The 25,278-nt window shown below is 36.5% G+C and overlaps 1 long non-coding RNA gene across 5 annotated transcripts in view; it reads right to left on the minus strand.

The window, feature by feature from the left end:
* The window catches only part of LOC123334984, a 389,678-nt gene that overhangs the window by 132,753 nt on the left and 231,647 nt on the right, over positions 1–25,278 (minus strand). The window contains exon 4 of one of the 5 annotated variants that reach the window (XR_006553166.2): positions 8,762–8,850. The exons of the other annotated variants lie outside the window; for them this stretch is intronic. This is a non-coding gene — a long non-coding RNA (uncharacterized LOC123334984). The remainder of the gene's footprint in view (positions 1–8,761; positions 8,851–25,278) is intronic. 5 annotated transcript variants of the gene reach the window in all.

Genomic DNA, 25,278 nt, shown 5'->3' on the forward strand with positions numbered 1-25,278 from the left:
ATCGTGCATCGAACCTGGACTGGTGACTCGTTTCATACATGATATTTTACATGTTTCAATGCCATTCTCCCAAATCTTCCCACCCTCTCCCTCTCCCACAGAGTCCATAAGACTGTTCTATACATCAGTGTCTCTTTTGCTGTCTCGTACACAGGGTTATTGTTACCATCTTTCTAAATTCCATATATATGCGTTAGTATACTGTATTGGTGTTTTTCTTTCTGGCTTACTTCACTCTGTATAATAGGCTCCAGTTTCATCCACCTCATTAGAACTGATTCAAATGTATTCTTTTTATAAACATTCTTAATTGTACACAAAACTCAAAAATGGAAATTTCAAATAATTTTGGTAAAATATCATCTACTAATATTTTTCTTTTCAATTGACTAAAGTTACAACTATTTATAGTATTATTTTTATTGTCTTGGAACCCAATGTGTTATGGGCTGAATTGTGTATGTTCCCTCCTACCCAATTCATGTGTTGATGTCCTAACCCCAGTACACCAGAATATGACCTATTTGGAGACAATTTTTTAACTAGGAAACTATGCTACAATGAAGTGGTAAGGGTAAGCCCTAATCCTATGAGAATAACACCTTTAAAAGATGACATGGTATATATACACAATGGAATCTAAGTCATAAAAAAGAATAAATGTGAGTCAGTTCCACTGAGGTGGATGAACCTAGAGCCTGTGATACAAAATCAGAAAGAGTAAAACATATGTAGTATATTGATGCATATTTATGAAATTTACAAAAATTGTTGGATGGACCTATTTGTAGGGAAGGAATGGAGAGGCAAATGTAGAGAATGGACTCGTGGGCACAGTTGGGGAGGGAACGAGTGGGACAAATGGAGAAAGTAGCATCAAGATGCACGCATAATCAGGTGTAAGACGGACAGCTCTTAAGGAGCTGCTGTATAGCACGGGGAGTTTCACAGGGAGTTCAGTCAGGTGATTTGATGACCTGGAGGAATGGGAGGGGGAGAGAGGAGGGAGACAGGGTATGTATAATTATGGCTGATTTGCATTGTGTATGGCAGAAATCAACACATCATAAAGTTATATATTTAAAATAAAAATAAAAGACAGGAAGATCAGGACACAGACATGAACAGTGTGGGTGTGCTCAGTCAAGCAGTCATGTCTGACTCTTTGTGACCCCATGAACTGTAGCCTGCCAGGCTTCTTTGTCCAGGCAGCATCCCAGACATACATCCTGGAGTGGGCAGTCATTTCCTACTCCAGGGGATCATCCCAATCCTGCACTGGCAGGCAGATTTATTACCACTGTGCCACCAGGGAAGCCCCAGTCATGAACAGAGTGAAGACAAATTCAGGCATGGGAAAAAAAATAAAATAGCCAACTGGAATGGAAACAGCCAAAGAGCAAGGCCTCTGTAAAAAACCAACCCTACTGACATTACCTTCCTCTCAGAGCTAGCCCCAGACCTGTGAGAAAAGATATTTGTTTTTAAGTTACTTAGCTTGTGATCCTTTGTCATGGCAGCCCATGAAACAACTAGCCAATTTAATCTAGTATGGCAAATACTTCTATTATCACAGTGAACCTTACTAAAGCCATGTTTTTCATATGCTTGTTCAGTTTCATCTTGCCCTGAAGCTCAAGGCTTTCGATTATTTTGATGATAGGCTACCTGTAATTTGTTAATCATCTCTAGGTTCACAATATTTGGAAGAGAACTAATGATATTTATAGTTTTATCTAGCATGCCTCAATATATATTATTTTTATAAATAGATGTTATTTTCCTAGATTTTTCTTTTAAAACAGTATCACTTATTCATCCCTTTATTAATTTATCAGCTTCTGCAATTACTAGATTGATGTCGAGCATGCAAAATTAAATGAAAGGGCTTTTTCTCTGAAGCTGTGGTATGGGAAATATATTCCATTCCAAGAGGATTCAGTTGTCTAAGAAGGACATAAGTGAATGAGGATATGTGGGGAAAAGGCTAGAAATGGAGAAAAGGATCAGGCCCTAGAAAGCCTTCTTAGTGCAGGTATTTTATTTTATTTATTTTACTGTATTTTAAAAGTGAGGTATTTTGTCCTGTGAATAATAGATAGGCATACCTTTTAAGTTTGGAGACAGAGAAATAACATGCTCACATATAAATCTGTTAGCAGGATTTAAGGATGTGCTGATATTAGAGATGGATTTTATTAATATTGTTAAAATTCAGGTGATGCACAATAAAAGTCATAACCAGACAATAGTAGTAGAGAATAGTGTAGAACTGAAATAGATGGAACTGTGAAGCATAAGAAATAAAAGAGAAATGGCCTGGCCAGGATACGATTAGGGACAGAACATCAGAAGGTTGATTACGCCCCAAACTACTGTTGACTTGCCCAAGAAGGACATAGAAACACACAAATGGGGAATTCAGTAGCTAGAACAGGTGTTAGGGGAAAGATGACTAATTTGATTATTCAGCAATGTTAATATAATGAAACACCTATGGACCTGTTATCTTCCTCATCAAGAGTCTAGAGTTTGTATAGTGGCCTACTCTGATACATACATATAGTACTTCCCCACAAGTCAGATATATGGAAAGAAACTGGGACCCATATAAATGTGGCTTACAACTTTCGGAGTTCAGGATTTAAGGATCTTTATCTCAATTTTAGTACTGTAAAATACAACTGCTGTTCAATAAAGTCTAAGCTTTTTTTGTTTGTTAAGCATATTTGTTGTAAGCAATATACAGATGACAAACATTTGTTCCTTCTCTTTTAACCAAAACTCCTTTTCTTCCATCTATCTCTCAATAATATATTTATCTATCTGTCCATACACCAATTCACCTGTTCATCTATACAACCATATATCAGACACAAATGCTCAAAGGTCCAGGAAAATGTTTCTGAATTACTACAAATTCATCAGAGATAACACACTTTTTTTAAAAAACAGGAGACTAACATAATTTTCATATTTAAAAATTTAAAAATGTGGTAGTACTTCTATCAATATTTTAAATTATAAAATTCAAATAATTTATTCCAGCCATTATAGACAAAATACAGATTTATTATTCCTTAACCTGTATTAGTATTTCAAAAATTATTTTTAAATATGTGTGATATAGCAAATGTCCTGAAGAATCTGAATAAAAATTCTTTCCCCAAATCCACTTTTCTGTGTCTAACAACTCAGATTTCAAATTATAGTTATGACTCAAATAAGCAGTAGAATGCAACACACTCACACAATACAATAATTAACTCAAAATTCGAAAGGAATTTTAACACCTAAACACCTGCAAAAATGCCCAAAGGGGTATTGATATACTGCAGTTGGAGGTTGCCGTCTTCATAAACTCCATTCTCATACTCTAAAATCAATTGTCTTCTATTTCTTTATGCATCTATCGATTCTACAGGAAAATGCTTTTATAAAAATCAATGTGTAAAAGACTCTTTTTATGGTCTTTTCTTTGTGTATCCACAAGGTTGTTTGATGTTTTAAGGTGAATACTAAGAGCTCCTAATAATCAAAATGTAAAAGTTGGCCCTAATATTTTACAAATGATATGAGCATGATATTATCTTGAGGTCATGAGATATAGGGTGACATATATATAGATAGAGGTTCAGATCTATATCTGTATAGATATAGATGATGTCATGTCACTATATTTATCTTTTGCATGTAAATATAGTGTTCAGGAGTTTACTTGCATTAGGATTTATTTATGAAAAATTATACATACCATTTTCATTCAAACAATCATTTAATGAATCTGAATTAATAGTTATTAGCCACATTTAAGCCTCCCACTCCCCAATGTACTGTATGAGACACTCGGTGAATAACAATTACTATAAAGCACTTTTAAAGAAGACAGTATATAATATTTCTTTGAGAAAACCTAGTTTAAACATATAAAGTCCTTGGTAGGATATTCTGTTTAAAAATACAATAATACTCTCTACCATATATAGATTTAGACAATATTTTTGGATCAGTAACTAAAAGCAAGTCCTATGAGAATATCCAGCACATGAAAAGTTCTGATCACAAAGCATTATATTTGCTTAAAAAACTTATTAAAAAATATGGATTTTCAAATACAACTCCAAAACCCAACATTCATATATATACTTGAATCACACACACCTGGACATTTCCTTAGGTAGCCGCTTGATGTCAGATATGTGTTGTTTCAGTATTCATTTATTTGGTCAATTTGCAGTCTAAAAAATCTATCCCAAACTGACTTTGCCAAAGGAATACTAAAAGAACTTCAACTGAAACCATATTGAGAAAAATGTAATTTACTCTCCAAAATATTGAGTTATCTCTAAAAGAGAGTTCAAGGAAGAGTACAAAGAGCTTTTCTGATTAAACTTTAATTAATACACCTGCATGTCCTCCTTACTCTCCTTTTTCTCTTTCTGTTCTCTCCCTGTTCTATTCTTGCCTTGAGAACCCCATGAACAATATGAAGAGGCAAAATGATACAATACTGAAAGATGAACTCCCCAGGTCAGTAGCTGCTCAATATGCTACTGGAGATCAGTGGAGAAATAACTCCAAAAAGAATGAAGAGGCTGAGCCAAAGCAAAAATAATGCCCAGTTGTGGATGTGACTGGTGATGTAAGTCAAGTTTGATGCTGTAAAGAACAATATTGCATAGGAATCTGGAATGTTAGGTCCATGAATCAAGGCAAATTGGAAGTGGTCAAACAGAAGATGGCAAGAGTGAACATCAACATTTTAGGAATCAGTGAACTAAAATGGACTGGAATGGGCAAATTTAATTCAGATGATCATTATATCTACTATTGTGGGAAGAATTTCTTAGAAGAAATGGAGTCTCCATCATAGTCAACAAGAGAGTCCAACCAATTGGGTACAATCTCAAAAATGACAAAATGACCTCTGTTCATTTCCAAGGCAAACCATTCAATGTTACAATAATCCAAGTATATGCCCCAACCACTAATGCTGAAGAAGCTGCATTGAACGGTTCTATGAAGACTTACAAGGCCTTCTAGAACTGACACCAAAAACAGATGTCCTTTTTGTCATACTGGAATGCAAAAGTAGGAAGTCAAAAGATACCTGGAGTAATAGGCAAGTTTGGCCTCAGAGTAAAAAATGAAGTAGGACAAAGGCTAAGAGAGTTTTGCCAAGAGAACACACTGGTTATAGCAAACACCCTCTTCCAACACACAAGAGATGATTCTACATGTGGCTAGCACCAGATGGTCAGTACCAAAATCAGATTGATTATATTCTTTGCAGTCAAAGATGGAGAAGCTCTATACAGTCAGAAAAAATTAGACCAGGAGCTGACTGTGGCTCAGATCATGAACTCATTATTGCAAAATTCAGACTGATTTTGAAGAAAGTAGGGAAAATCACTAGACCATTCAGGTATGACCTAAATAAAATCCTCAACAATTATGCAGTGGTAGTGACAAATAGTTTTGTCTGAGAAAAGAAGAGAAGCTAAAGGCAAAAGGAGAAAAGGAAAGATACATCCATCTGAATTCAGAGTTTCAAAAAAGAGCAAAGAGAGATAAGAAAGCTTTCCTGGGTGATCAGTACAAAGAAATAGAGGAAACTAATAGATTCCCTGGTAACTCAGACGGTAAAGCGTCTGCCCACAATGTGGGAGACCTGGGTTCGATCCCTGGGTCGCGAAGATCCCCTGGAGAAGGAAATGGCAACCCACTCCAGTACTCTTGCCTAGAAAATTCCATGAATGGAGGAGCCTGGTGGACAACAGTCCATGGGGTCACAAAGAGTCAGACACAACTGAGCAACTTCACTTCACTTTGACTTCATTTCAATAAAAGGGAAAGACTAGAGATCTCTTCAAGAAAATTAGAGATACAAATGGAATATTTCATGCAAAGATGAGCAAAATTAAGGACATAAGTAGTATGGACCTAAGAGAAGCAGAAGATATGCAGAAAATATGGCAAGAATACACAGAAGAACTATACAAAAAAGATCTTCATGACCCAGATAACCTCAGTGGTGTGAACACTCACCTAGAGCCAGACATCCTAGAGTGTGAAATCAAGTGGGCCTTAGGAAGCATCACAATGAACAAAGCTTGTGGGAGTGATGGAATTCCAGCTGAGCTATTTCAAATCCTAAAAGGTGATGCTGTGAAAGTGCTACACTCAATATGCCAGCAAATTTGGAAAATTCAGGAGTGGCCAAAGGACTGGAAAAGGTCAATTTTCATTCCAATCTCAAAGAAAGGCAATGCCAAACAATGTTCAAACTACCGCACAATTGCATTCATCTCACATGCTAGGAAAGTAATGGTCAAAATTCTCCAAGCTATGCTTAAATAGTACATGAACTGAGAACTTCCAGATGTTCAAGCTGGATTTAGAAGTGTAGAGGAACCAGCAATTAAATTGCCAACATCCACTGGACCATTGAAAAAGCAAGAGAATTCCAGAAAAACATCTACTTCTGCTTCATTGACTATGCTAAAAGCTTTGACTTTGTGGATCACAACAAACTGTGGAAAATTCTTAAAGAGATGGGAATACCAGATCACCTTACTGGCCTCCTGAGAAATCTGTAGGGCAGGTCAAGAAGCAACGGTTAGAACCAGACATGGAACAACAGACTAGTTCCAAATTGGAAAAGGAGTATATCAAGGTTGCATAATGTCAACATTATATGCAAAGTATGTCATGTGAAATGCAGGGCTGGTGAAGCACAAGTTGGAATCAAGATTGCCAGGAGAAATATCAATAACCTCAGATATGTAGATGAAAGCAAAGCAAAGTTGCTCAGTCATGTCCAATCTTTATGACCCCATGGATTGTAGCCTACCATGCTCCTCCATCCATGGGATTTTCCAGGCAAGAGTACTGGAGTGGGTTGCCATTTCCTTCTCCAGAGGATCTTCTCAAGCCAGGGATCAAACCCAGGTCTCCCGCATTGTAGGCAGATGCTTTACCATTTGAGCCACAAGGGAAGATATGACATGTGGATGACACCACCCATATGGCAGAAACTGAAGAAGAACTAAAGAGCCTTTTGATGAAAGTGAAAGAGAAGAGTGAGAAAGCTGGCTTAAAACCCAACATTCAAAAAACTAAGATCATGGCATCAGGTCCCATCTCTTCATGGCAAGTAGATGGGGAACCAATGGAAACAGTGAGAGACTTTATTTTCTTGGGCTCTAAAATCATTGCAGATGGTGACTGCTCCCATGAAATTAAAAGATGCTCTCTCCTTGGAAGAAAAACTATGACCAATCTAGACAGCATATTAAAAAGCAGAGACATTATTTTGCTGACAAAAGTCCATCTACTCAAAGTTATGGTTTTTCCAGTAGTCATGTATGGATGTGAGAGTAAAGAAAGCTGAGCACTGAAATATTGATGCTTTTGAACTGTGGTGTTGGAGAAGACTCTTGAGAGTCCCTTGGACTGCAAGGAGATCCAACCAGTCCATCCTAAAGGAAATCATTTCTGAATATTCATTGGAAGGACTGATGCTGAAGCTCCAATACTTTAGCCACCTGATGCGAAGAACTGACTCATTGGAAAAACCCCTGATGCTGGGAAAGACTGAAGGCAGGAGAAGGGGACAACAGAGGATGAGATGGTTGAATGGCATCACCAACTCGATAGACATGAGTTTGCACAAGCTCTGGGAGCTGGTGATGGACAGGGAAGCCTGGCATCCTGCAGTCCATTGGGTCGCAAAGAGTTGGACTTGACTGAGCGACTGAACTGAACTGAATTCTAAAAGTATAAGTCTTCCTTGCTTATTTCTTTGGGTTTCATTTTTGTTTTGGAAAGGTTTTCTTTGAATTCTTTCATCTATTCATTTAATAAACCTTAATCACATACAAGAAGGAAAGCGCAGTTCTTCACAATGGAAATATAAGCAGTGAGCAAAGTAGACAAATCTGTCAGCAATATTGTTAGGCTTAGAAAAGGACAAAAGATATTACTGGTTATCCTTTCAATGAAATGCTCTCACTGACTAGTAGACTCTCTGGGGACTATCTGACTCTACTTAAATGTATATTTTTAATTGTCTTTGAAATACTGTATAAAATTTACATTATAGAAAATTGATAATACAACTCATTTCTCTTCATGACAATGCAAATGAACATCAACAGTAATAGTAGATCTAAGTCAAATTTTCATTCCAGCAGATAATATGTTACAGTTCCCTCAGTTAATCAAATATCTTTGATTAGTCAAAACCTCCCAAGTTCAATTTTTGACCCATGTTCAATTAATATTTGATGAGAGTCTTGATTTTACCATTTTGAACATTTTATTTTACCAAGGTACTTGTCTTTTGGCACTCATATTCTAGTTGATTTTCTACAAATGCCTAAAGTTAAAAAGAAATGTTCTTCCATCCTCATAGTAAGATGGCTTCTACAGAATGGCCTCATTTATGTCAGAAAAAAAAATGCAAATGGAGAATATTTTTCAAGTGTTTGGGCTTCCAAAACAAATCTACCCGTTTGAAAGTAAGGGTGTGCTGTTTCCCTGGTCTCCCATGCATTTTAACTTGGCTTGGAACAACAAGATTGTACAAATTTTGGGTAATGATTTTTGCTAGTTAACCTGAAATGAAAGTATACATATTGTTTGCAGAGTTGATGGTAAATATAGTTGAACACCCACCGTGAAGTGTACAGGATCCAGCTGGTTATTATACGCCTTTATGAATAGTCAATAAAACTTAATAGATACCCATTTCTAGTACCTTACTCCCAGAGCCACAATCAGGTAGAAAATCAGCCCACTTAATCACAAACCCTGAAAAGATTAGGGTCTGGTATTCTGTAGTGACATCTGTGAAAGATAAAGCATGATTAGTGTGATAACTGAGCATATTCATATAAAATTTTTCTAAAATGTCTGAAATTTTACAAAATCCTCTTGAATACTTTAAGTTTCTTACATTTTTATTATTTAATTAATTAGATGGTAAGGAATTCATTACATTATGAATGCTCAGAGCATGTTTAGTAAGATTGCTTATTCAAGGAAAATTTTACACTTAAATTCTTACAAACAATTATATGTTATAAATTGTTTTTTTAATTTTAAAAATTCAATTTTTTTCAACTTATTTATTCATAAGTTCTGAATGTAGTTTTATATTTGCACTTTTCCAAAATCTTAAGAATTCTGGTTATAAAATTTGCTATTTGAAATTTCTAATTCACCCAAATTTGTTAATCATTTGGTGAAATAATTAAACCCTCTCTCCTTTTACTCTCAGCACATAAATAGCATTTTATTTTCAAAACATATTGCAAACTGGACTATGAAATATTTCACAAGGACTAAAGTAACTATTAATATTTAGTGGTGGCTATCACTACACTTCACTTGGAGGAAAAAGATTAGAACAGAAATATCAGGCATGTTGACTGTACTTTGAAAGGGCAAACTGGTACCAATACCACCAGCAGAATACAATAAGAAATTTCTAAGATGCCTGCCATTCCCTTTGCAGAGGGAAGTTTATAACCTAAAATAAGAACAACAATAGTATTAATATCAGTAGCTAAGATGATTGGTTGGCTTTCTAGAATGAGGAAAACAAAAACAAAGGTAATCATATATTTTTAAATTTTTATTGTATCAAGCCACAACATTTCCTGCAAAAATGAACATAGGTAGAAATCAAGCACCAAATAATTTATTTTTGCCCTGTAGTAGAAACGCTTGTTTTCTCTGCCCATCAATTATTGCATCTTTATCTGGAAATATCCTCAGACTTTGTTTTCTTTTTTCATTTTTAAAAAGTTTTTACTTAGTTTGAACAAATTATAATTTTATAGGAAGTTTCAAACTAGTTTCCTCCAATGGTTGCATCTTATGTAATCACACGAGGTCCCCTTTAGATTTAAGATTTTTCCTCTTTATAGTAGTGTGAAAGTGATCACTCATTCAGTAAAAACCATAGTAAAAATTTTGAATTTTTATCTTTTCCTAGGCTAGGGATACAAGGTATGCACTGTCTCTGAGGTTGGACAGCAACAAGGGGCCACAGCTTAATTAGTCACACACTCATCAGGGTGAACAACCAACATACTTATAGTCATTCTGTACCCGCACAACCATTCTGTTTTCACTTTCGGTGCAGTATTTCATACATGAGTTATTCTACATGGGAATACAGGAAAACCAAGCAATCTTATTAAATATTTTAAGGGTATTTCCCCACTAAAAAGACTTGGATAGATGCCTATTTTTATTTACTTGGGATAAAATCTCACAGAAATTACTAGGCTATTCCTAAATAAAGGCCATGAGATCATGACCTTATACTTAGGCAAAAATAGGCAGTTCCTTCTTGGTATTTGTTAAAAACCAAAAGTAATCATCCTGTCCTCCAGTGTTTTACTAACCATATAAATTCTTAACCACTGGATCACCAGGGAAGTCAACTAACAATATAAATTCTTTTAATAGAAGGTAATGATATTCTGGAAAGTGAAAGTAAAGTTGCTCAGTCCTGTCCGACTCTTTGCGACCCCATGGACTGTAGCCTACCAGGCTCCTCCCTCCCTGGCATTCATTCCAGGCAAGAGTACTGGAGTGGGTTGCCATTTCCTTCTTCAGGGGATCTTCCTGAACCAGGGATCGAAGCCAGGTCTCCCGCATTCCAGGCAGATGCTTTAACCTCTGAGCCATCAGGGACAGTTGGAAATAAAACATAAGAACCTCTACAGAAGAAAGTGTTATTTGGCAAGAAACATATATATGGTGGCTCAGATGGTAAAAATCCACTTGTAATGCAGGAGACCCAGGTTCAATCCCTGGGTCAGGAAGATTCCCTAGAGAAGGGAATGATAACTCACTCCAATGTTCTTGCCTGGAGAATTCTGTGGGCAGAGGACCCTGGTGAGCCACACTCCATGGTCTCGCAGAGTCAGACACGACTAAGAGACTAACACACACACACACACACACACACACACACACACACACACACGTATCTAACCTACCCTACCATAAATCTACTCCATTTCATTATCTAGCATACTCAATTCCGTTTTATTCTATTCCTTTTTTGTTGTCTTTAATGTTAATTCTCTCCCTGCAAATTACCTTGTTTACCCTCTAATGGATTGAGTCTGAGCATATTTACACATATGTTTATGTATAAATATTGATATGAAACAGTTGTGGAGTTAGAAACTGAGCATTTAAAGAGGAAAAATCAGTTCTTGGAGGTCGGAGCAAAGAGCTAAGGGCACAAGATGATAATCCTAAACTAACTTTTATCTTTGACTGGTTTTATATCAAACTAACTTTCAGCAAGAGGTTTTGATGAAAGTGAGAACATATTTTAAGGCTCATAAATATGAAAGTCACATCATGGCTGATTTCTTTTTGTATCCTCAGACCTGATGTCAAAAATGACAAAGTAGACGGTCACTACATAGTTATCGACTGGATAACAGACTCAATGAATGAGAAGTGAGGAGCTTCAAGCCAATCTGAAGTGATTAGGTTGTACTTTGAAGTTTCTGTACTCAACTTCTCCTTTTTCTATCATGGCTTGTTTGAAATTTTCAAGTTTGCTTTTGTTTTTGTTTGTTTGTTTGTCTTGGCCATGTGACATGGCTGATCTTAGTTCTCTAACCAGAGATTGAATCTGTGCCTCTGCAATGGAAGCATGGAGTCTTAACCCCAGGACAGCCAGGAAGTCCCCAGTTTTTATTCTTGATTATCTGCATATTATTTGGCTAAACTCAATTTATCTGTCTAAATTGAAACATGATTGGCAACATCCCTATTAGAATGCTATTCTAAAGTAATAACTTCTCAATTCAGGCCAAATTGGCTGGACCTATTTTAAAGATACCCGGCATATGTCCACAGCCTCTAAAACCTACTTTCCACTTTTTGTTAGTTGATTTTTAATAACTGCCACTTTGCTGCTGGTGACCTACAGGCAGTGAGAGCTGCTACTAAGATTAGTGTTCCTAAGAGTTTGATAATGGAGAAACTGACAAAGACAGTGGACTCAAGCACAGTTGAAATACATGCAAGGAGAAATGGTGGATTAGAAAAGGCTGCTGCTACTGCTGCTGCTAAGTCATTTCAATCTTGTCCGACTCTGTATGACCCCATAGACGGCAGCCCAGCAGGCTCCCCCATCCCTGGGATTCTCCAGGCAAGAACACTGGAGTGGGTTGCCATTTCCGTCTCCAATGCATGAAAGTGAAAAGTGAAAGTCAAGTCGCTCAGTCGTGTCTGACTCTTAGCGACCCCATGGACTGCAGCCTACCAAGCTCCTCTGCCCATGGGATTTTCCAGGCAAGAGTACTGGAGTGGGGTGCCATTGCCTTCTCCTTAGAAAAGGCTAGAAACACAAAAATGTGTCCAGTCTCTTACCTACTACAGTTTTTCCTCTCTTAATTGTAATCAATCACACATTTGGCAGGAAGGTTATTGGCATGGTTGAAGATACAAAATCTTTTTGGATTAGTTTATGGAAACTTTGTATTATACTGATGACTTTCTGTTCTGTGTAATAAGTTTTCAGATTCATTTTGAGTTAACATGTGTTAAGAAGTCATTTAAAAAATAGATGCAAGTGCAAATAAAAGGCGACAGATGATATTATATTATTCCCTGTGTATAACTTAACTGTACATCTTTCTATAATTACCAGGTTCACTAGAACAAGGTTTTATTTCAACATTTATTGTTTAAATTTATTTTAAACAAAGAAATACAAAAATGTATTTCTCTTATAAAAACATAAAGTAACAATAAAGTTTAAAGTCACTTTCTTATAATTCTTAATCCGGGTTCTCATTTCCTTGTCTCTCATCACTAATCATGTTAATCAGCTTGATAATTATTCTTCTAGATAACTGTCTATATAGAAATATATGTGTGTGTATATATATATATATGTATTGAATATTCAACTATTTTTTCTTGATATGAGAGTTATCTGAACTGGTTTTTCACTTGAGGCTTTTTTTTTTTAACTTAGTTTAATCACCTTGACCCTAAAAAAGTTATAGATTAGATGAGAATGAGCAAACTGGATCTTAACTACTCTAAAAACAGAGAACTTTGAGTGCCTACACTACAAACTAAAAATAAAAGTAATAATAATTGCAAAGTAATACATATTAAAGCAAAAACATGACAAAGTCAATTATATTTTAATGCAAGTTTAACATTCTGAAATAAAATTAATGCATAATACGATCATTATAGAGTTTAAAACGAGTCTCTAGACATCTGTCTGGTGCATAGTAGGTCCTTAATGTCTTACTGTTTTTCTTAATGAGTTATTAATTGCATATTTTAGGGTGCAAAAATGGAATATATATAAAATAAAGATTCCTATATCACAAGAAGTCAGTGTATCATTATTAGCCAACATACAGAAAGCCATTTTTTTGTGTTAACATTCATAGAAATGAGGGCATTTAGATTAAAGTTATTTATCAAAGAAGTCTGAGGGGATAAAGTGATATAGCGTCCTTTCTAATCTAACCCACTGTGCTGGTGTATGTTTTGCAGCTTCATTGGAGTCATCTAAATTTCTTGGGCAAATAAATATTTAAGAACACTAAATATGCTTTTAGCAACATCTACATATTCTCTGCAAAATAGACACTACTCACAGAATCAGAAACTTATCCTTCAGCTCAACTTGTTTTGTTGTTTGTTTTCCAGTCTCTACGACTTAAACGCTCTCTTTCACTATGGCTATGGCACCTGGGGTTTCCTATGGACTCAAATTTTGAAAGAATGTATTATTTATTATTTCCTCAAAACAGCTTAATGGCTATATTTTGTGCTTGAACGTTCAGTAAATAAATTTTTAAAAATCTCCCTTCTATGCCCCTCCCTTGCTGAGTTCCTGAGCCTTACATGCCAACTTTCAGCCCAGATTGAATCTTTACAGCTGAGTTTCAACTCACGAAAAGCATTTTGCAAGGGAAATGCTGATACAGCTTTAATTATAGTGGTGTTAACTGCTTCATTATAATTAGAGATCTGCTGACCCTCTTAACTGGTTTTTGCGTTCAGAACATCATGAGACAGCCTCCTTTTGCCAGCCATTCATCAGCTTCCTTTAAATTCAGTAACAATTTAGTGGTAAATGTGTTCCTTAATATAGTTTTTTGGCTGCTAAGAAGTTGGATGTTCCTCTCAGCTCCTGAATTCTGGGTGCCAAGGGTTTAAAGGAAACTGAGCAGATGATTTAAGCCACTTCATTGTTCTTTAGTCAGAAACTTTCCTCAGTCATTCATCCTGGTATTCTTTCTCACATTTACAGCCATTTGGGGAAGACATTTCTTCTTCCCTCAATTCACCTTATCACCAGCTCTTAACATTCACTCTGAAACAGTGTACTTGTATTTATTCTGTCTGGAATAAATGGAAATGGAAAACAGCGGGTCAAATTTCCCCAGAAACCCACTCATTAGGACAGTGATTCCAGCAATCCTGAAGTCTCCTCTCTCACCATCTCCTAATCCTTAATTCATTTACACAGCCTGGTTTTAAAAACCCTAAATTACTTACATTCCTTTTTTCCCACAAATAGTAGTCTAAAGCAACTGAAATAACTTGGGCCTCTCTCAAATAGCAATTTTTCTCAACAGATTAAAAAACAAGATTTCTATTCATACCTGCACTAAGAATCTGATAAAATTATCAGAAAACAAGTCACTTTGGAATCCAATTAGTAAATCCACATGTATTTCAGTGGATCCCATCTTTGGCATGCACCTGAATCCTTGTTAAAAATTCTGACTCATAAACACTGTGGAGGGCTCCCCTGGTGGCTCAGATGGTAAAGAATCCGCCTGCAATACAGGCGAGCCAGGTTCCATCCCTGGGCTGGGGAGATCTGTTGGAGAAGGAAATGGCTACGCACTCCAGCATTCTTGCCTGGAGAATTCCATGGACAGAGGAGCCAGGCCACCTACAGTCCATGAGGTAACAAAGAGTCGGACATGACTGAGTGACTAAGCATGCATGCAAAGTGCTGTGGAAGCCAGGAGAAAGTCTGTGTAGCAAACACTAGCCTCCTTCCCTCAACCTCTAAATTCTTGTGCAAGACAGCACATATCAATGCATGGAGAAGCCCTGTTACAGCAGCTAGTCCACTGCAGTTCTAAGCAAACCAACAAAACCTTTAAAAAGTGCTGTGGACAGAGGGAAATTTGAGAATTATCCATGTCCAAATAAGAGTATTTCTTAAACTTTATATGCTCAACTGAATTAAGATTTATATAATATGCAATCAGGATTCCTGGTTGCAAATATCAGAAACTGTCTCTAGTTAAGTAGAAAAGGTATTTGTTACAAAGCTAGTGGAGAACACATTGAATTATGGGAAGACTGGAGAACCAGGATTAGGAAATACATAATAGATAAAGATATGAAGTGGAAAGCCAAGGACCAACATAGAAATCAATGGAGGATGCTACTGCTAGAGCTGCTGCCGTTAATTCTGATAGGCTGCCCTCTTCTCATCCCTCCACGATCACCACCAACCTAGAAGAGTTTCATTCTGTTCTTTTATGTTTTAGTTACTGCGTGGAGCTTCAAGAGTAACAATCCAGTTAACTGAACCTTGGTCATATGATCAAGACCAGGCTCCAGCCAGAAAATGGCATCTTTCAAATATCAAGCAATGTATAAATTGTAAAAGTACCAGTGGCCTAATAAAGCTCCAAACCCTGGATACAAAGCATATAGAAAATAATTGCTATGTATAGAATCACACTAGATTTCTGCTGAAAAAGACATTTGTTCATTAGAATAATAACCTCTTCGTTGGAAGCACCCCTCAAAAATAGAGTTGAGGCAGGGACATCATTCGACTTTCAAATTGGGAAAGATAACTTTCACTCTCACTAGCTACACAGATGTCATATAAATGGGATTGCTTATTTTGTGTTCACTTTCACCTGCATGATGCATCCATGTTATTGGAGCAACAGTGCATTAGACGTTTCTTCAGAGAAAAAATTTAAATAGAAGATGTATACATATATGTGTACACATATATACATATATCTTTTGTGAAGTGTTTTCAAATTATATGTACACTTTTCGTGTTGTTTGTATTTTACTGTAGGGTTTAGGATATCTTTATGTATTCTGGATATGAGTTTTTTTTGATGATCAGAAGATTTTAATTTTAATCAAGTCCAAGTTATAATTGTTCTTTCATAGTGTTTTCTGTGACTTGTCTTGGAAATCTTTTTTACTTTTATTTTCTTCTGGAGTATTTATAGTGTTAGCACTTACATTTACATCTACAATTCATTTCCAACTAAATATTACATGTATATAAATCAGAGACTGAGTCCTTTATAAAAATAAATATCTAGATGTTTTGGCACTATTTGTTGAAAATATTTTGTTTCTTTTTCCATTGAAATATGTTTGACTTCATGTTTGAAATGGATTAACCATATACGTGTTTGCCTATTTCTGGAATTTCTGTTGTGCTTCAGTGATCCATTTTACTTTCCTGCACTAGAGCCATATTGTCTTAATAATAGTAACTTAGGTGGTCTTAAAGTCACATAATCTAAGTGCTCCTACCTTCTCATGTTTTATTCTTCAGTTTTATTTCAGCTACAGAATGTCTCTTGTAAAAATTCACTTCAGGTATTAAATATGAATTTTAGAACAATTGTCAGTTTTCATCTTTAAAAGCTAGTTGGGTTTATGATTGAGAATATGTTGAATTTATAGGTCAGTTTGGGAAGAAACTGATCTATAAAGATCTTAACAATATTTTGTCTTTGAGTCCTTGAACATGATATATATTTACATTTACTGAAATCTGTTTTATTTTCTTAAAATTGTTCCCAAGACTTTAAAAATATTTTTCTATTTTATTTTCTATTTGTTTTCTACTAACATGTAATCTATGTATGTATATTGATCCTTATACCTTGTTTAGTTTATTGTACGTCATAACAGTCGATTTGTAGAGTCTTGAGAAATTTCTATGTAGACAATTACATCATCTGAAAATAAAAAATTATTCCTTTTACAATCTGTTTACTAATTTCAACATCTGGGTAGTCTCGAGGGTCACTTACTGGTAACCTTTTCTTTTTTTTTTTTTTCTCTTGAATAGACTTCTCATATTTCTATTCCTTCATAGATCTTGGAGTCCTTCACTGAACATTTTGAATAATATACTGTAGAGACTCTGGCATATATTAGTATGCTTGAAAAATGCTTTTGTTTATTTTACTAGCTCACTAGTAGGTTGGAGTCAAGTCAAATCTCATTAAGCCTGCTATAGGAAGCAGCTAAAGCCTTTGCCAATCATTTCAGCCCTCTAGACTTTTTGCTTGTTTCTTTCCCATCAGTACTATTGGACTTTCTTTACACATGTGCAGTTCCAGTGTTATCCAGGATTAGGGAAGACCTTAAATAGACATTTTGAATTCCCCCCATCTGCTCCTAGCCATTGGTCTCCTTGATTTTCTCCCTCATTTTCCAGCTATTCTGGTGAAACCAAATCCATCTGCCAATTCTTCCAGTCAATAACTTTTAATAAGCTTTCTGCTTGAATTTAATCAACCTTACATAGGACAAAATCGTATCCAACATATTTCCTTTAAGAAATGTATTCTTATCTTACTTCTGCCTATTTTCAGTCAATGTCACCAAATAATTGCATGTGTGTGTGTGTGTGTGTGTGTATTTTGTTTCTAGTTTTTGATCATCTGCAGGTGGGCTGAACCAACTAATATGATATTGCTGAAATCATAATCCCTTTTTCTATAATTTTATGTTAGTCTTTTCCCTTAATTAATAATATTTTCCTCAAATGCTTAATATTATTTGGTTATTCCTTCATATTTGTAGTGGACTGGGAGGTGTCCTCCCAAAAATGTACATCCAGCTATAACCCATGAGTATAAACACAATAGAATATTCTACACACGGACATCACCAGATGGTCAATACCAAAATCAGATTGATTACATTTTTTGCAGCCAAAGATGGAGAAGCTGTATACAGTCAGCAAAAACAAGACCAGGAGCCAACTGTGTCTCAGATCATGAACTCTTTATTGCCAAATTCAGACAAAAATCGAAGAAACCATGGAAAGCCACTAGACCATTCAGGTATGACCTAAATCAAATCCTTTAGAGTAGAAGTGACAAGTAGATTCAAGGGATTAGATCTGATAGACAGAGTACCTGAAGAACTATGGAGGGAGGTTCATGACCTTGTACAGGAGGCAGTGATCAAGAACATCCCTAAGAAAAAGAAATGAAAATAGGCAAAATGGCTGTCTGAGGAGGCCTTACAAATAGCTGAGAAAAGAAAAGATGCAAAGGCAAAGGAGAAAAGGAAAGATATATCCATTTGAATGCAAAGTTCCAAAGAATAGCAAAGAGATATAAGAAAACCTTCCTCTCTGATCAATGCAAAGAAATAGAGGAAAACAACAGAATGGGAAAGACTAGAGATCTCTTCAAGACAATTAGAGATACCCAGGGAACATTTCATGCAAAGATGAGCACAATAAAGGACAGAAATGGTATGGACCTAACAGAAGCAGAAATATTAAGAAGAGGCAGCAAGAATACACAGAAGAACTATACATAAAAGATCTTCATGACCCAGATAACCAAGATGGTGTAATCACTGACCCAGAGCCCAACATTCTGGAATGCAAAGTTAATGCAAAGTGGGCCTTAGAAAACATCACTACAAGCAAAGAACAATTGCCATCTACTGCACAACTGTACTCATCTCACAACAAGCAAAATGATGCTCAAAATTCTTCAAGCCAGGCTTCAACAGTACGTGATAAGTGAACTTCCAGATGTTCAAGCTGGGTTTAGAAAGGGAGAAAAACCAGAGATCAAATTGCAAACATCCATTGGATCATTGAAAAAACAAGAGTGTTCAAGAAAAATATCAACTTCTGCTTTACTGACTACACCAAGGCCTTTGACTGTGTGGGTCACAAAAAACTGTGGAAAATTCTTAAAGAGATGGGAATACTAGACCACACTGGATGAAGCACACACTGGAATCAAGATTGCTGGGAGAAATATCAATAACCTCAGATATGCAGATGACACCACCCTTATGGCAGAAAGCTAAGAAGAACTAAAGAGCCTTTTGATGAAAGTGAAAGAGGAGAGTGAAAAAGATGGCTTAAAGCTCAATATTCAGAAAATGAAGATCATGGCATCTGGTCCCATCACTTCATGGGAAATAGATGGGGAAACAGTGGAAACAGTATCAGACTTTGTTTTGTTGGGCTCCAAAATCACTGCAGATGGTGACTGCTGCCATGAAATTAAAAGATGCTTGCTCCTTAAGAAAATCTATGACCAACCTAGACAGCATATTAAAAAGTGGAGACATTACTTTGCCATGAAATGTCTGTCTAGTCAAAGCTATGGTTTTTCCAGTAGTCATGTATGGATGTGAGAGTTGCCCTATAAAGAAAGCTGAGTGTGGAAGAATTGGTGCTTTTGCACTGTGATGATGGAGAATACTGTTGAAAGTCCCTTGGACTGCAAGGAGATTCAACCAATCAATCCTAAAGGAAACCGGTCCTGAATATTCATTGGAAAGACTTGATGCTGAAGCTGAAACTCCAATACTTTGGCCACCTGATGGAAGAACTGACTCATTGGAAAAGACCCTGATTCTGGGAAAGATTGAAGGCAGGAGGAGAAGGGGACAATAGAGGATGAGATGATTGGATAGCATCACTGACTCAATGGACATGAGTTTGAGTAGGCTCTGGGAGTTGGTGATGGAGAGGAAAGCCTGGCATGCTGTAGTCCTTGGGGTTGTGAAGAGTAGGACACAACTGAGTGATTGAACTAAACTGATAGCCTTATTTTGAAAAAGGGTCTTTGCAGATGTAATTCAGTTAAGGATTTCAAGGTCCTGGATTATCCAAGTGAGCCCTATATACAATGATTGGTGCTCTTATAAGACAAAACTCAGGGGGTATTTGAGATACAAAGAGGAAGAGTAGGTCATGTGAAGATGGAGGTACATAATTAAGTTATACAGTCCTAAGTCAAGGAACACATGTAGCCAACTAGAAGTTGGAAGAGTCAAAGACTCTCCACGAGAGCTCTTGGAGGGAGTACACTTCTACTTATATTTTGATTTCTGATTTCTGGCCTCCAGAAATATGTGAATATAAATTTCCTCTGCTTTAAGTCACCCAGTTTGTGGTAATTTTTGCAGCAGTTTCTATGAAACTATTAGCCAGGTACTATAACAAAGTACCATAGACTTATAAACAACGCAAATCTACGTCTTACAATTCTGGAGCCTGGAAGTCCAAGATCAGGGTGCCAGTGTGCTTTGTATCTGGTGAAGGCCACTTTTTGGGTTGCAAACTTCCCACTCTATCCTCACATTTTTGAAAGAGAATGAGGGCTGGCTGGGGTTCCTTTTTTAGGGTACTAATTCCATTCATGACCTAGTCACCACCCAAAGGCCCAACCTCCCAATACTATCACACTAGGGGGATAGGATTTCAACATCTGAATTGGGTGGTGGGGTTGGGTATAAATATTCAGCCCATTGCAGAAACACAATATTTAACAATGAGTCACAGAAGGCTATTAGTGAAGTGGGCTTTGGCTGGAGAGTGTTACACATTGAGTCATTCTGTGGCATTCAATGGCCAGAAAGAGAGGTTTTTTCCATGATCTGCAACCACTATCTTAGCTCCTTTAAGATTTTTAGTCAAAATTATCTAGACCAGAAGGCTCAAATATTTGTCCTGAAGGTAAATGACTATCTCTGAGATTCAGCAAGAGGAGTGTAAAATATGTATGATTTTCTCAGTGGTTTTGGTTTTCTATTTTTGATATATTTCTGAATAAGTTTCTCATATTAGAGGAAGGTACACCTTCCTCTAAATAACTAAGGATATAGTTATATAATGACCTTAAATTCAAGATTTGTAACATTTCTTTTTTTTCCTTTTTTATGGTTATTTCTTTATTCACATTTTTAGGTAACTTGGGACAGAACAGATTCAAATTAGGCTATCCTCATCTAAGAGGACTCTTTGGAAAAGACCATGATGCTGGAAAAGATTGAAGGCAGACGGAGAAGAGGGTGACAGAGGATGAGACAGTTGGATGGCACCACCGATTCAATTGACATGAACTTGGGAAAACTCTGGGAAATGGTGAGGGGCCAGGAAGCCTGGCATGCCATCTATGGTGTTGCAAAGACTCAGACATGACTAAGCAACTGAACAACAACAGCATCTAAGAGGAATATACTGCCAGATATTTAAGCATACATTCAACAAAACTTGCCCCATTTTATGCACCAGAAAATTGGGATCTAGACGTTTTAATTAATTTAAACATATATAACCAGTAAGTGGCAATTCCAGAATCCTAGTCCAGGTCTGATCCCATCATTCTTCTTTTTTTTTTTTTTTAATTGGAGGATAATTGCCTTACAATGTTCTGTTAGTTTCTGCTGCACAATGACATGATCAACCATTCTTAAAAGTTCTCTGCCTCACATTCTTTCACCAAGCCATGAGTACCAAATATGTGCTAGTTAATAAATAAGAATACTGGATATTTTTCCACTTATCATGAATAGCAAGATGTATAATATGATGTTTCTCCCTTTTAGTCACCTGGAGTTATTGCATCTAAGGATGTTAGAAAATGTCCAATTTCTACAGAAATTAGAAGTAATTTATATGTACATTATGTCATAATTGGACATCCTGGAACATGTGTTTTACGTGAATGGTAATAGCATCTCAGAAAAAGGAACTGTAAAATAGTACCCTAAAATATTTGTCATTTGTTGGCAAGAACAAAAAGATTTTCTTCATGTATTCTACCTACTGGCTTTGTGCTCTAATAATCAAACAAAGCCACTCAGTACTTCTGACAGCCTGAGTCTGTCTGCACTGTATCTGAATTTATTACTCACCATTTGTTACACTGCTAATAAAAACAGTATAAAATACTATCTTGTCACATTAAATCTGCAACAGAAAACTTGTTATATTTCAAGAAATGATTTAACATTTTATTATCTAAAATACTGGTGTAGAATGAGGTCTACCACCATTTCTGAGTTGCTGACTTGATATTGATTGGGCTAAAAGTTGCAATATTAGCTGCATGGGAAAAGCTTTTCAACTTCTTATTGTACAAAGGGCACTGCGTGCTTACGTGCCTTATGACTAAATCAATACAGCACATCCAAGGCTCAGGACCCTACATGTTTCCAAGTCATAAAGTAATGCTTCTAGCTAATCACAGAACTTTAACTTTTTAAAAAATTGTTAATGTACAGAGCAATCTTAAAAAGTAAAAAATAAAAAAGAATGAAAACAAACAAGAAATATGACAGTAAGCTAGGAGACAAGAGAAAGTTGATATATTTGTATTAAGCTAGTAAATGATCACTTTTTGGTCTTTAGAATTTCTATAGTTGAAGCCAAATGTTCTAAGATTTTATCTAGAACTAGCCTAGGGTATTTTTTGTGTATATTACTATCAACATATTAAAAAAATATTAAGATATTACACCAGACTTGATAGTCCTATTTAGAATATTGGAATCAAGGTTTAAAGTGAATGGCATTCACAATTTAATATTTTTTATTCCATCTTTATTACAGATTTTCATGATGGCAGAAAATAAGCATTTGCTGTAGAATATTCATGCGTTCTATAATATATTACATGAGAAAAACAAGCTTCCCTTATCTCTTTCCATTTTTAAGTTATATATATATATATATATATATATATGCATATTTTAGCTGTAAATATTCCAAAGTGTAGAAAACCTCGAGAAATAAAAAGTTTCTTATGATTTTTAGAAAACATCTTGAAAATGCTCATTTCATCAGTTAGTGAGATAAAAACAATTCCAGGAAAACTATTCAGTTCCATAAATGCTCACCCTGTGACTTGTTCACATACTGATTTTTCTAAATATTTCATTTTTATATACATTTTCTGTTCAACACCTTAAGGCTCTTATGTTATTTATCAAGAAATTAGAAAAGTACAAATAAATATACTGTGGAAAGTATTACCACTCATAGTTTTAATCCTGGTACAAAGATAATAGATATAGTGATATTTTTAGAGAAAAAAAAAAAAAACAATGAGAAAAGAAGGAGGAAGAGAAGAAGAGAGGAAAGAACTGTTAAAATCTAGAATTTCCAATGAAAGTGGTAGACATGACTTATAAATAGATTAAATTTACTTGGCAGACTACCTATGCCCCTGCTAAAAGGGAAAAAGAAAAATCTACCAACACTATTTCCTCCAAGACAGTTACCTCATCTAGAAGACTCTGATTATTCTTAACACTGGTTGGAACAGAGGGCAAAATGACCTGAATAGGTAGTTATTAGTATGAGACAGAGTGGCCTTTCAGAGTCTGTTGTAGTGCAGATAGAATTTGCTTTTATACCTTTAAAAGTGTGTGTGTATGTGTGTGTGTGTGCAGTTTATGTGCTTCCATACCATATGACCTGCTCTATGTCAAGAAGGGAATATGAGAGTAAAATCTGCCTCATTACAGAAATATATATATTCACAAAGGGTACTTTATAAAAGTGTTAGTCACTCAGTCATGTCTGACTGTGCGATTCTATGGTTTATAGTCTGCCAGGCTCTTCTGTCTGTATAATCCTCCAGGCAAAAATTCTAGAGTGGGTTGTCATTCCCTTCTTCAGGGGATCTTCCTGACCCAGGGATTGAACCCAGGTCTCCTGCATTGGGTTCTGCAGGCGGCACTAGTGGTAAAGAACCTGCCTACCAAAGCAGGAGACATAAGAGATGCGGGTTCAATCCCTGGGTCGGGAAGATGCCCTGAAGAAGGAAACAGGTGGATTATTTACCATCTGAGCCACAAGGAAGAAATATCAATAACTTCAGATATGCAGATGACACCCCATTTATGGCAGGAAACCAAGAGGAACTCAAGAGCCTCTTGATGAAGATGAAAGAGGAGAGTGAAAAAGGTAGCTTAAAACTTAACATTCAAAAAACTAAGATCATGGCATCTGGTCCCATCACTTCATGGCAAATAGATGGGGAAAAAATGGAAACAATAACAGACTTTTATCTTCTTGGCCTCCAAAATCACTGCAGATGGTGACTGTAGCCATGAAATTAAAAGACACTTTCTCCTTGGAAGAAAAGCCAAGACAAACCTAGAAAGTGTATTAAAAAGTAGAGACATCACTTTGCCAACAAAGGTCTGTCTAGTCAATGCTATGATTTTTCCAATAGTCATGTATGCATGTGAGAGTTCAGTAAAAGGACAGATGCTGAAGCTCCAATATTTTAGCCACCTGATGTGAAGAGCTGACTCACTGGAAAAGACCCTGATGCTGGGAAGGATTGAAGGCAGGAGGAGAAGTGGATGATAGAGGATGAGATGGTCAGATGGCATCACTGATTCAATGGACTTGAGTTTGAGCAAACTTTAGGAGATGGTGAAGGACAGGGAAGACTGGCATGCTGCAGTTCATGGGGTCGCAAAGAGTTGGACCTGACTGAGCCACTAAACAACAACAACAACACAGATGAGGATTAGATGTAACTTATGGTGCTGCTGCTTAGTAGCTTCAGTCATGTCCGACTCTCTGCAACCCCATAGACAGCAGCCCACCAGGCTCCCCCATCCCTGGGATCCTCCAGGCAAGAACACTGGAGTGGGTTGCCATTTCCTCCTCCAATGCAGCAAAGTGAAAAGTGAAAGTGAAGCCGCTCAGTCGTGTCCAATTCTTTACGACCCCATGGACTGCAGCCTACCAGGCTCCTCCACCCATGGGATTTTCCAGGCAAGAGTACTGGAGTGGGGTGCCATTGCCTTCTCCAAGATGTAACTTATAGGGCTCTAATTAACTAGATCTCCACCTGAGAATCACCTGCAAACTGGCAGCCTTCTATTTCCACATATTTTAATTGCCAAATTTGCTTTTGCCTCCAATAAAAGCCTTTCTCCAAGATTGCAGGTTATGCTTCAATCAGCCAACCAATCTTATACTGATATACCTTTTTGTCTATATGAGTTTCTCACATTGTATTACTGAGATGCTCCAAAATAGAGCATGAAAGACATTTTGAACCTCTGCTCAGTCTTGTTTCTGACACCTGAAGTCTTGAGTACCTTAAACTGCCTTCTGCATAGCCACTCTTCCTGCTGAAACTGCTTTAACAGAGCTCACACTTGCACATTAGGCCCCCA

The sequence above is a fragment of the Bubalus bubalis genome, chromosome 9 (genome assembly GCF_019923935.1).
Source record: "Bubalus bubalis isolate 160015118507 breed Murrah chromosome 9, NDDB_SH_1, whole genome shotgun sequence".
Classification (NCBI taxonomy): Eukaryota; Metazoa; Chordata; class Mammalia; order Artiodactyla; family Bovidae; genus Bubalus; species Bubalus bubalis.